Below are 10461 nucleotides of genomic sequence, written 5' to 3' on the forward strand. Positions count from 1 at the left end.
TGTTATGCCTTGCCAGGTTGCTGCTCAGGAGATGGGATATGGTTGAGTAGCAAGTAGAATGCTTGAACTGGAAGAGTTAACAGTTTGAAAAGCAAACAAACAAAAGTAATCCCACAAGATGCATCTTTTGGCAAATATGCTTTCTGGGTATTTGCTGGCTGAGTCAAGTTTTGCCATCCCAGCTTCCAGCCATGCTTCTTCACAGTGATGCATACCTTGAGTCCCAGGGGAGGGGAATACCCAGGTGTTTTTTTAAATAAGTAACTTTCCAACAGCAGTTCAGTTGAGTAAGACAAATAACCAAAACAACCCAGCCAAACAAAACAAATGAAGGCTGCTGCCATTGCTGTTAAGTACTTTCTTCCTTTTGCTTGCTGCTTTGATACTCCTGACTGATGGTGTACAAGAGTCTACTAATAAAGGTTGTATATGCAGTATCTTCAAAGTTGTGTTCATGTTTGTAAGAGCTCCATGTCCCCTGAGGGCAGATCGGGCATTTTCTTAAGGTCAGTGCCAATACCAAGGGATTCCAGGAGGTTTGATACCACTAGAGGGAGCGTTGCCACAGCTGATGCAAAGAAGGATTTGAAGGAAGAGCAAAACTGTGCTTGTCACTACTTGTAAACTTCAAGCTAGTGATTAAATGTTATGGGCAGCTAGCCACCTATCCTTGGTATAGATTTGATTCCTTCATTTGTTTTTACAAGTCCACTGCTTTAGTGTCCTTCAGAAAATTATCCAGTGGTACCTTGTGCCAAGGATGGCAGATGGGTATTTCCCACACTGCTTTCACAGGGAGAATCCTGACTGTAGGATCACTTAAGTAGTGTAGTGAGTTTGCTTTCATGGGCAGCTCCAGTGAATTCTTAAGGTAATCATCAGATTGTCTTTCAAGCAACTATATTTATCATCCAACTTCAATTCAAGTGTGGGATCCAGATGAACTCTTTCCTGCTGTGCTAACAGAGCACTTGGTCTGCTGGGCATGACTTAGCTAGGAGGACATGGCAATGTGATGGGGGAAGAGGTGTCGTGGTGGAAAGCAAGTAGTAGGGAGGTGCAGAGGACACCACAGAAGGAAGGTCTGGCATGGCAGAGCAGTGCAGGGGAAGGAAGCCTGCTGCTGGGAACCTGCTGAGCAGCAAGGGATGGCAGGATGTGTGCAGGGGGACTTCATCCAGCCCCACAGAGCTGGCACAGGGGAAGGAGCTGGTTGTTAAAATCCCAGCAAACACCATAATCATATTTGATACAGAACAAAGTATTTAATGGCCTAGATAAAAGCATTCTGCCTGTTTAATTGGAAATGTCTTGCTGGTTTACATAGACCTACTGCCCTATTTTTATGAGATTTAGAATTGGCCACAAAATTGTTTCCATGGAAGCAGAGATCACTAAAGAAATAATGCAACTCCACATTTCCTGCAGGATTATTCCTTTTATAGCCTGCTGTTCTAAATAATTAACTCTTGTAGTGCTGTTGCAGCTTAGTGTGGATTAAAGGAAATAACACTGCTTATTTTGTTGGTGTCATAGAGCCATGACATGTGCATCTGTATTGATATTTGGAAGGACTTTTGTCTTGAAGTCTGTGGGCTCCTTATTTACAGAGGGGATAAAAAAAAACAACAGGACAAAAAAGTCAATAGCAAAGTGCACTTTTATCTGGGCACTTGATGCAGCTCTGTCAGGGAAACACACAATTAATCCTTTCCCCTTATCTTGCCAATATTCTACACTTTCTGCTTGGTGATGGGTGTATCATAAAACTGTCATGCTTCTGGTCACCTGTGAGAGAAGAGACACTGAATGCCATTTTTAATTAAGGTAACAGCAGTGAGTCTTCCAGCAGAAGGGAGAACAGACCATCTTATTCAGTTCCCATTTTTCTTTCATATGTTACTTTGGACAACTCCCCTTTTCTCTACTGTGTCTGTCAGAGGGGAAACTCAAATGCTAACAGGCTGAGACCAAGCAAGAAGAGTGGTAAATGTCATAGACTCATAGAATGGGTTGGGTTGGAAAGGACCTTTAAAGGTCATCCTAGTCCAACCTCCTGTAGTTAGCAGGAAGATCTGCAACAAGAGCAGGCTGCTCAGAGTTCCAAACAACCTGACCTGAAATGGTTCCAGGGAACCATACCACCTCTCTGGGCAACCTTTGATGGTGTTTCATCATCCCCATTGTAAAATGTTTCTTCCTTCTCTCTAGTCCCAATCTTTTCTAGTTTAAAGCCATCATCCCTTGTCTTCTCACAACAGACCCTGCTAAAAAGATTGTCCCCTCCTTTCTTAGAGACCCCTTTCAGAAAGATTTAGACTAGATTGAAGGAAGACATTTTTTACACTGAGGGTAGTGAAACACTGGCACAGATTGCCCAGAGAGGTGGTAGAAGCCTCATCCCTGGCAACATTGCAGGTCAGGTTGGCCAGAGCTCTGAGGAACCTGATCAAGTTGAAGACATCCCTGATCACTGCAGAGGTATGGACTAGATGATCTTTAAAGGTGTCTTCCAACCCAAACTATTCTACGATTCTGTACTGTTACTTTACCTGAAGGAAGGGGAAATGGAGAGGTGTGATACTGTGCTGCAGAGCAGCCATGGTCTCATCTTTGCTCCCTCAAGTAGCTTGTGTTTCTGTGCCTTATTTGGAAATAGATCTGACTGCTAAGTTCAACTCCAGCCTGTGCCCTTCCCTATTGGTAGTGGGTGTTTACACCTGGAGCTCTCATTCAGACCTATGCTATACTACAAATACTGACTGGCACGTGGGGTGATTGCCCACTGCTCACACAGGCATGAGCCATCACTACTAGTCACTGAGCTCACGCTGCTCGGAAGCAGGGAGGCCCTCAGGAAAGCACAGCACAGGTAGGAGCTGACTGCAAGGCTGCAGGCAGGTTGTGTGGCTGGGAGAATGGCATACACACTGTTCTGTGGTCCTTACAGATCCCAAAATAACAACCTATAAAGTGTTTGACAGTGTTTGACAAATCAGATGAATGGGATTTGCTTCATGCAAACTGCAGAATATCTTTCAGCTGCTGCCAAAACACATGGAAATGTTTAACTCATGCTTTGTAGATCACTAGGACACTGGGGAGTTACTGGAGTGCTCCTCAAAGGGCATTACTCAAAAGTTCAGATTGAAAAATCTCTTCAGAAGCAGCTAACAACTTGGTAAGGGTAATGCAAGTGTGAAAATCATCATTCCTAGTGCTGCCTTGGGAAGAGTGTGTGCCAAAGGAGAGGGGGAAGACAAGCTTTCTGTGCTCTCCAAGTAGGAGAGCAGCCATCAAAGTGATGGAGTCATTCCTCCTGCATTGGCAGCTGCTCCAGGCAGCATAAATAAACCTCCAAAAGGCTTTATGTTACCAGTGTATGAAAACAGAAAGGAAGAAGTCCATCACTGATAAGAATCACAGAATCATACAATGGGTTGAAAGGGACCTTACAGATCATGTAGTTCCAGCCCCCTGCCATGGGCAAGGACACCTCCTACTAGATGAGGTTGCTCAAGGCCCCAGCACACCTGGCTTTGAATCCTTCCAGGGATGAAGCATCTGCAACTTCCCTGGGCAACTTGTGCCAGTGCCTCACTGTCCTCATGGTGAAGAATTTCTTCCTAATGTCTAAACTGAGATTCTTCCAGTTAGAAACCATCATTCCTCATCCTGTCACTACATGCCATTGTCAAAAGTCCCTCTCCAGCTGTCCTGTAGGTCCATTTGAAGGCTGCTCTAGGGTCTCCCTGCAGCCTTGTCTTCTCCAGGCTGAACAACCCCAAGCTGCTTGTGCTTTAATCTCAAGGGAAAGCCAAGGTAGGTTCTTTCCTCATTAAAAGGGAGGGCAGGCAGCTAGAGGCAGGCATCCTGTTCCACTCCCTGTTAAGTAAGGGATGAAAGTGCAGCTGTTTGGTGGATCTGATTTGGCCCTTCATAAAGACAGCAGAACACCAGCCTGCAGAGAAGAATAGACTCTAATGAATTAAAGCTTGAGATACTGCCTGCCATGTTTTTCACCTGCAACATGAAGCCTCTGTGGGTTTGCTTCTGGTGGTAGCTTCACCAGCACAGAACTGCACCAGTGTGACCAACAACCGACAGTGGATACCCAGAACACACTTGGGAACCACACCTGCATGCTAGGAGGTTCAAACAGCATGGTAGACTCTTCAACACTGACAGCAGAGTACTTGCTGATGAAGGCTGTAAAAGATGATTCTATGTCTAATTTGAGCAGTACATTCACTGTCTCTGTCAATGGAGATGCTCTGGATAGTGAAAAACTATGGATTTACCACATTGATGAAAAGCCACAGGAGTTCTCCAGGGTGCTGGCATTAGTGCTGTGGGGACATCAGTGGTGCTGCTGGCTTTGGCATTGCTGTGCTGCCTCTACAGTGGCTACAGAGAAGGAAAGGATCGAAATGTGAGACTGAGGAAGTGGGTGAAATGAGTGCATCAAGATTTCAGCTTCTCTAACCTGAAAAAAAAAAAAAAGGCAACAACAGACTCAGTGTATGTGGATGGATGTAGAAAGGTTTCTTCCTTTATACAGGAATTGTACAGTGATTGTTCTAAATTATTCTAGTTTAGCAAGAATTACTTTTTTGGGGGTGGGTGTAAACTAATTTGGGGGTCAGTTAGCCAAATACAGGCTAAGAAAACTTAAAGCAGTCTGTTTAGCATAACAGTAGCACTGCAGGCCTGGTTCAGCCTGCTTAAGTACTCCTGGAGTGGTTCTTGAGATCCAAGTGCTTGGCATTTCTGCTTTTCTCCTGGTGAAGACTTCCGTGAATGTGGGTTGTTTTATTTAACATTTCTGCAAATAATTTCAGAAATATTAATTAATAACTGACTAAGATAAGATATGATAAGATGCTCTACAGCACCAAAAGATTTCATACAGAGTGATTTTCCAGGAGATATTCCTGCAGTCACTTCCAGGTGTGGAGCTCCCAGGTTTCTGAGTTGTATTCAGGCAGCACAGTGAGCTACTCCTGCCTGTGCTCTTTAACAAGGGTCTGACACTCCTAGTCAGCAAAGATCCCTTGATCTCGGTGCAAGTGTAAGTTAAACTTGGTGCTCTGTCCAAATTCAAACTCTGGTCACAGCTTTCTATCTACCTAAAGTCCCCTTGCAATTTTAATGGGAGAATATATTTTTCAGTGTTGTACAGCTTCACAGAAATACCACAAAATGCTTCAGGACAAGTTTTATTCTAGCAGAGCTGCAGGGGGAATTTAAGAGTAGAGTGTAAGTACTAGTTGAAATTGGGCCAAGACACTAGAACTGGACTTCTTTGCTACCTACTCATCTGCTGTGTTCTTTGTTTGGGAGGTTGTATTCACCATGAAGGGCATTTTGAAGACAATAATGCTAGTTGCTGAATGTTGAAACATTTTCTGTTGCACTCTCTGTACTACATGTGGACGTCTGAAGTCACATCAGTCTAATCTGTTTAGGCTCAGAACCAGGCTGCTGCACCCAGGCACTGCAGCAGGGTCAGCTTTTTTACTCTGGGATTAAGCTCACTGTTACTAGTTTGTAATTCTAGGAACTGTCAGTAACTTGCTATTTCTAAGGCAAACTGATAAACATGCATCTCTGCTTCTGCTGAGAGAAAACCATACCAGGAAAAAGGGAAGATGCCTGGATTCTGTTTCTGCCTTTGCTTATATAGAAAGAGATCTGCTGTTTGGGAGGGTCTGTAATTTAGTGTGACAACATGTGTCCCAAGCTGCTTCTTTTTCAGTCAAGCATCTACATTAGCACTAATAGAAGATGAAGTGAGACTTCAATATGTAGGATGTATTTTCCCAAGTCATAGGAAAATTCAGAACGTAGCCTAACTCCACACAATTTTGCAATTGGGCAATTGATTAAATTTAAAACCAGGAGCTGAACAGCCCTCAGTGCTGAAGAAATGTAGGATGTGTATAAATTTCTTCCAAGTATGTTGCTCAACCTCTCCCTTAACTTATACAAAGCTGATACAAGATATGTGTCTGAGAGGTTGATGCTGTCCTTCCATCAGAGGTCATGAGATGTGTGATCATTTCCGGGTATCTAAAGGGGCTTTCAATACTCTTTCAAAATCACTGCATTTGTCTCATTTCTGTCATAAGAAAAAAAAGTATAGGGAATTGTGAGATTTCATACTAAAATAGAATATAAACATATAGGCATAATTATGATGGGGTGAGGCAAAAGTAACTAATTGTTGAAAACATCTTAACAGGGAACAGCTTCAACATCTTTCTGAGGCTCCTGCTTTTCTTTTTCAAAGCTGAGATTGAGAAGAGAAGCTGTCGTGGTGCCATTCATGTTTTTATTAATCATTAAAGGACTGTCCCATGAAAATCACGTGTTTTGGTCAGTTATTTCCTTGCTAGTCATCAAGCACCAGTAGACTGCATGCTGCTAGGGGACTGGAAACGCATTGGGGTCATTTAATAAGGTGCATGTCTGCAATTAATCAAAAGAACAGGAAGATTAATTGCAGCGCAGAGCTTTGAGAATCTCTCTTTGGACTAGATCTTTCTGCTTGAATAAAGCTATGTAAAGCTACTGTGGGATCTGAACTTTAATGAACCAAACATACCCATTGCTCCTGCTAAATACTCATTTCTCTCCTGCTGCTCCAGTCATACCACCTGCCAGGCTAAGGCTATATATTGATATCTTTTTTGCATGCAGTAGATCAAGTAGCAGTCCATGATGTTCAGCTTATTTGTGTCCACTGATGTCCCTACTGAAAAGAGGAAAATTAATCAGCTTTAAATTTTGCAAAATCAAAATGTTTTTTATTACTCTAATTTAGAACTTTCTCTCTCTGAAGTGTCCAGTTACCCTTCTCCTGCTTACATCATCCTGTTTACAAAAGCTTGCAATGATAGGACAAGGGGCAATGGCTTCTAACTAGAGAAGAGTAGATTTAGATTGGATGTTAGGAACAAGTTCTGCACCATGAGGGTAGAGGAACACTGGAACAGGTTGCCCAGGGAGGTGGTTGGGTCCCCATCCCTGGAGATATTCAAAGTGAGGTTCAACAGGGCTCTGGGCAACCTGATCTAGTTGAGGATGCCCCTGCTGACTGCAGAGGGGGTTAGACTAAATGACCCCTGGAGGTCCCTTCCAACCCAGACCCTTCCATGATTCTATGATCCTGTTTTACTGTTCCCTGTATGTAAGCAGTTAGGCTCTGTGCAGTGGCTTCTGTGAGTAGCAGCATGGTGAAAGCCACGGTGGATTTACATTCCAGTTGGTGCTGGGTGACAGCTCTCAAGCAGTGCCCTGAACAAGGTGATTAATATCAATCATGTATCATTTTTGGGGGGGGGGGGGGGTCTGGTCAGGCATAAATGTATTCAGGGGATTGGTTTGTTTTGGAATGCTGTTCTTATCCTCTAATACATACTTATGCATCTACTTTTTGGTAGATATTGAAATAAATCCACAGCTGATATGAAGAAGTGCCTTGCTGCTGTTACTTAACTGGATTATGTAATTGAGAGTATGCTTGCTTTAAGAAAGGTAGAGCTGCCCAAGTTCTGTTCTGCAGTTCCAACTGATGGAGAGCTGCCTTAGAAAGTCAAAATGACCACTGGCAGAGAAAAAAATCCTGTTGCTGTGTTACAGCTCTGAAGAGGATAACGCTACCTCTTTCCATACAGTGCTACTGCCTTTGTGTGACTGTACCAACCAAGTTTTGGCCTTTGCTTTTCACTTCTAGTTAAAACTCTTTTTTTAACCACTCAAGATCTGAGGACAATGCCAGAAGCAAAGACAGCACTAGAGCAAGGAAATGAAAGATAAGGATTCACAAAAGCATTATGTCCCTCTTAAACTCTGCTCCTTCTCTCCCCCTGGTAAAATCCATGCCTGTTTATATGTGCAAGTATGTGTTCTCAAACTCATTGACCCAGAATCCCTGCAATAGTTGTAAATGACTGGGGTGTGTGCACACATCCATTCCCCCACCCATACTTAAAGACACATCACCATTCAGATGTTAGAACAGGCAAGCCCTAGGGAAATCTTTGTGGCAACAGATCATACACTGTATTCAACCAGCCTGCAGCCTGCTGGTGCTCTTATCAGTGGCAAAATAGGCCAAACCTGCTGCTGTTTCAGAACAACAAAGAATCTTGTCCTATCTTCCCTCATTGAAGAATAATATCTTTACAGCAGTTTAGACTAGGATTATGGCCAGATTAGGTTAAGGATGTGTGTCTATGCACACCCTCTTCCTGTTTAGCTGATAAAACACCAGCATCTCTGTGATGTTAAGCATTTAATGACAACCAGACAAGTCCCCTCCCAGCAGTCCTTAAAGTGTTTAAACCTTGGGGAATCACCTTACAAAAATCAAATCACTTTCTATTGCTTGCAAATCAAACTCACTTTTTGAGAGAATAGTTACAGAAGTAACAAATTGGCCCTTCTTCCTCTTCTCCTTAATTGGACCAGTTAATGCTATTAAACAGACAGTCATGCAGGTGTAATTATCCTTTCCAAAGCATTTCAGCTGATTTGCCTCAGGGTTTTAAGTACTGCAATTACTTTTTTTTTTTTTTTTAAAAAAAAAAGCTAAAATTAATCTCAAGTCATTACAATTACTCTCAGAGCAAGAAAAATCAACTTCCAGAACTTTTGCAATTATTCTTATTGCAGTTCTAACAAAATTCCTCGCACCAGGATTTATCTAGTTAAAATTTCATGCACACCAGGCAGCCTGACAAGATTCACATCTCATTTTCATGAGGCTCCCTATTCCCTGAGGGATGACACTCTCACACTACTACTCCAGCACAAATCAAGCGCCACAGAAACAATTAGGGAGACTTTGTATTATCGAAATGAAAGATGGAATGAGAATGCAATTTGAATTTTCCACTGAGATTTTAACGTGTGGGCCCCACAGTCCTGCTGGCAGATGTACCCAATCTTTTTCAGCTTTTGGGTTGTTTTTTTTTAAACAAACACCTGCTCTTGGAAGGCTTGAAAGGAGACATCTCAGCGCTTTTGTTAGTCTGGTTGCACCCAGAAAAGCTAAGTGGAGGTAGAAAGTAACTGGATGCGGCTATGCCCTGGCCACTACACTGCACCACAGATGTGCTCATTTTTTAGCACAGGCCTGTTGAGTTCTCCTTTTTATTCTCTATTTTTACATGCTCTTCTCTCTTGAAAAAAGATAGCTTTATAATTGTCTCAATTCTGCTGAAGGACTTAAGCAAAATCTCTTGAGCATAAGAAGTTAATGAATGTTCCCTTTTTTTCAATCACTCCAAATAATTTCTGTGTTCTAGAGAGCAAGCAGAACTCTGTGATACTATTTTCACAGATGCTTTAATGCAGGTCACCTGCTCTAAGAGCAGTTTACAAATATGTGCAAGAATTAGAAGCCAGGAGAATAAAGATAATTAAGTGGTAGATTCTCAGAATTTCTGCTGGTTTTGCAACTATTAAGCATCCAAGAGGTTGTGAGTTCTGGCAAGCTAAAAGCAATGTGTAATGCTGGAGTTCATTTTCATTATTAAGGCCTTCAATATCAGAAGTTCCCGAAATGCATTTAATCTGAAAATTTGGTTCCTTTAATCTCTGTATCTTGTATACATTTATCTAACCCCAGAGAAGAATAGCTAAGGCACTTAAACCTGGGTTGCTAGCACCCTGGGCCAGCAAGCTGCTCTACACTGGTGGCAAGTCAATGTTAAGACTGGCAGCATGAAGTGATTCCTAGAAATGGCCATGCTGAATAAATGGCATTAACAAATGGGTCATCTGAGATATCCAAATCAGTTCCTTAATAGGAGGAGATCCAACAGTCTTTTGAGAGTCTTTCATTAAAATACTGTAAAACAGCAAAGGAAGAAAAGAACACTCCTTCCTTACAACCTCCTCAGACATGTTTTGGTAATAAATATTCCTTTACAGGAACAGTTTTGCAGTAAACTTTTGTTTGGTTGAGTATCTTCATCTTTGGGACATTGAATCTACTTCCCCCCCCCCCCATATTAATAACAGATAATAAGCAGGAATAATTATTAACTATTAATTTCTAAAATACTATCTACTAACTGGTATGTCAGTGGGGCAAAGGACAAGTTGCCACAATACACTCAGAGGACCAAGTCTGGGTGTTGTAGTGAAGAAGATTCAGAACAATCTTGCTATTTATGAAAGGTACTGCCCAGTCCTTTAACTCCTGGGATTTCATCTGGCCAAACAGGCTAAGTGGCTTTAAATCCAATTTCTGACTTGCAAAAGGCTAATTCTTTGCCAAGATTTTAGCCCACACTCGAGCTGAAGTGAACTGCACTGAAACTTTCACAAACCCATCAATTTTACTTAGCTTTACATAAAAGCCCAACATTTCACTATTTTACAGCAAGCTTTTTCATTTGAAGCTGAAGACTGTACATTTTACCTGTCAACTGTTTAATTGCCATGATC

Source organism: Dryobates pubescens, chromosome 11 (genome assembly GCF_014839835.1).
Source record: "Dryobates pubescens isolate bDryPub1 chromosome 11, bDryPub1.pri, whole genome shotgun sequence".
Taxonomy (NCBI): domain Eukaryota; kingdom Metazoa; phylum Chordata; class Aves; order Piciformes; family Picidae; genus Dryobates; species Dryobates pubescens.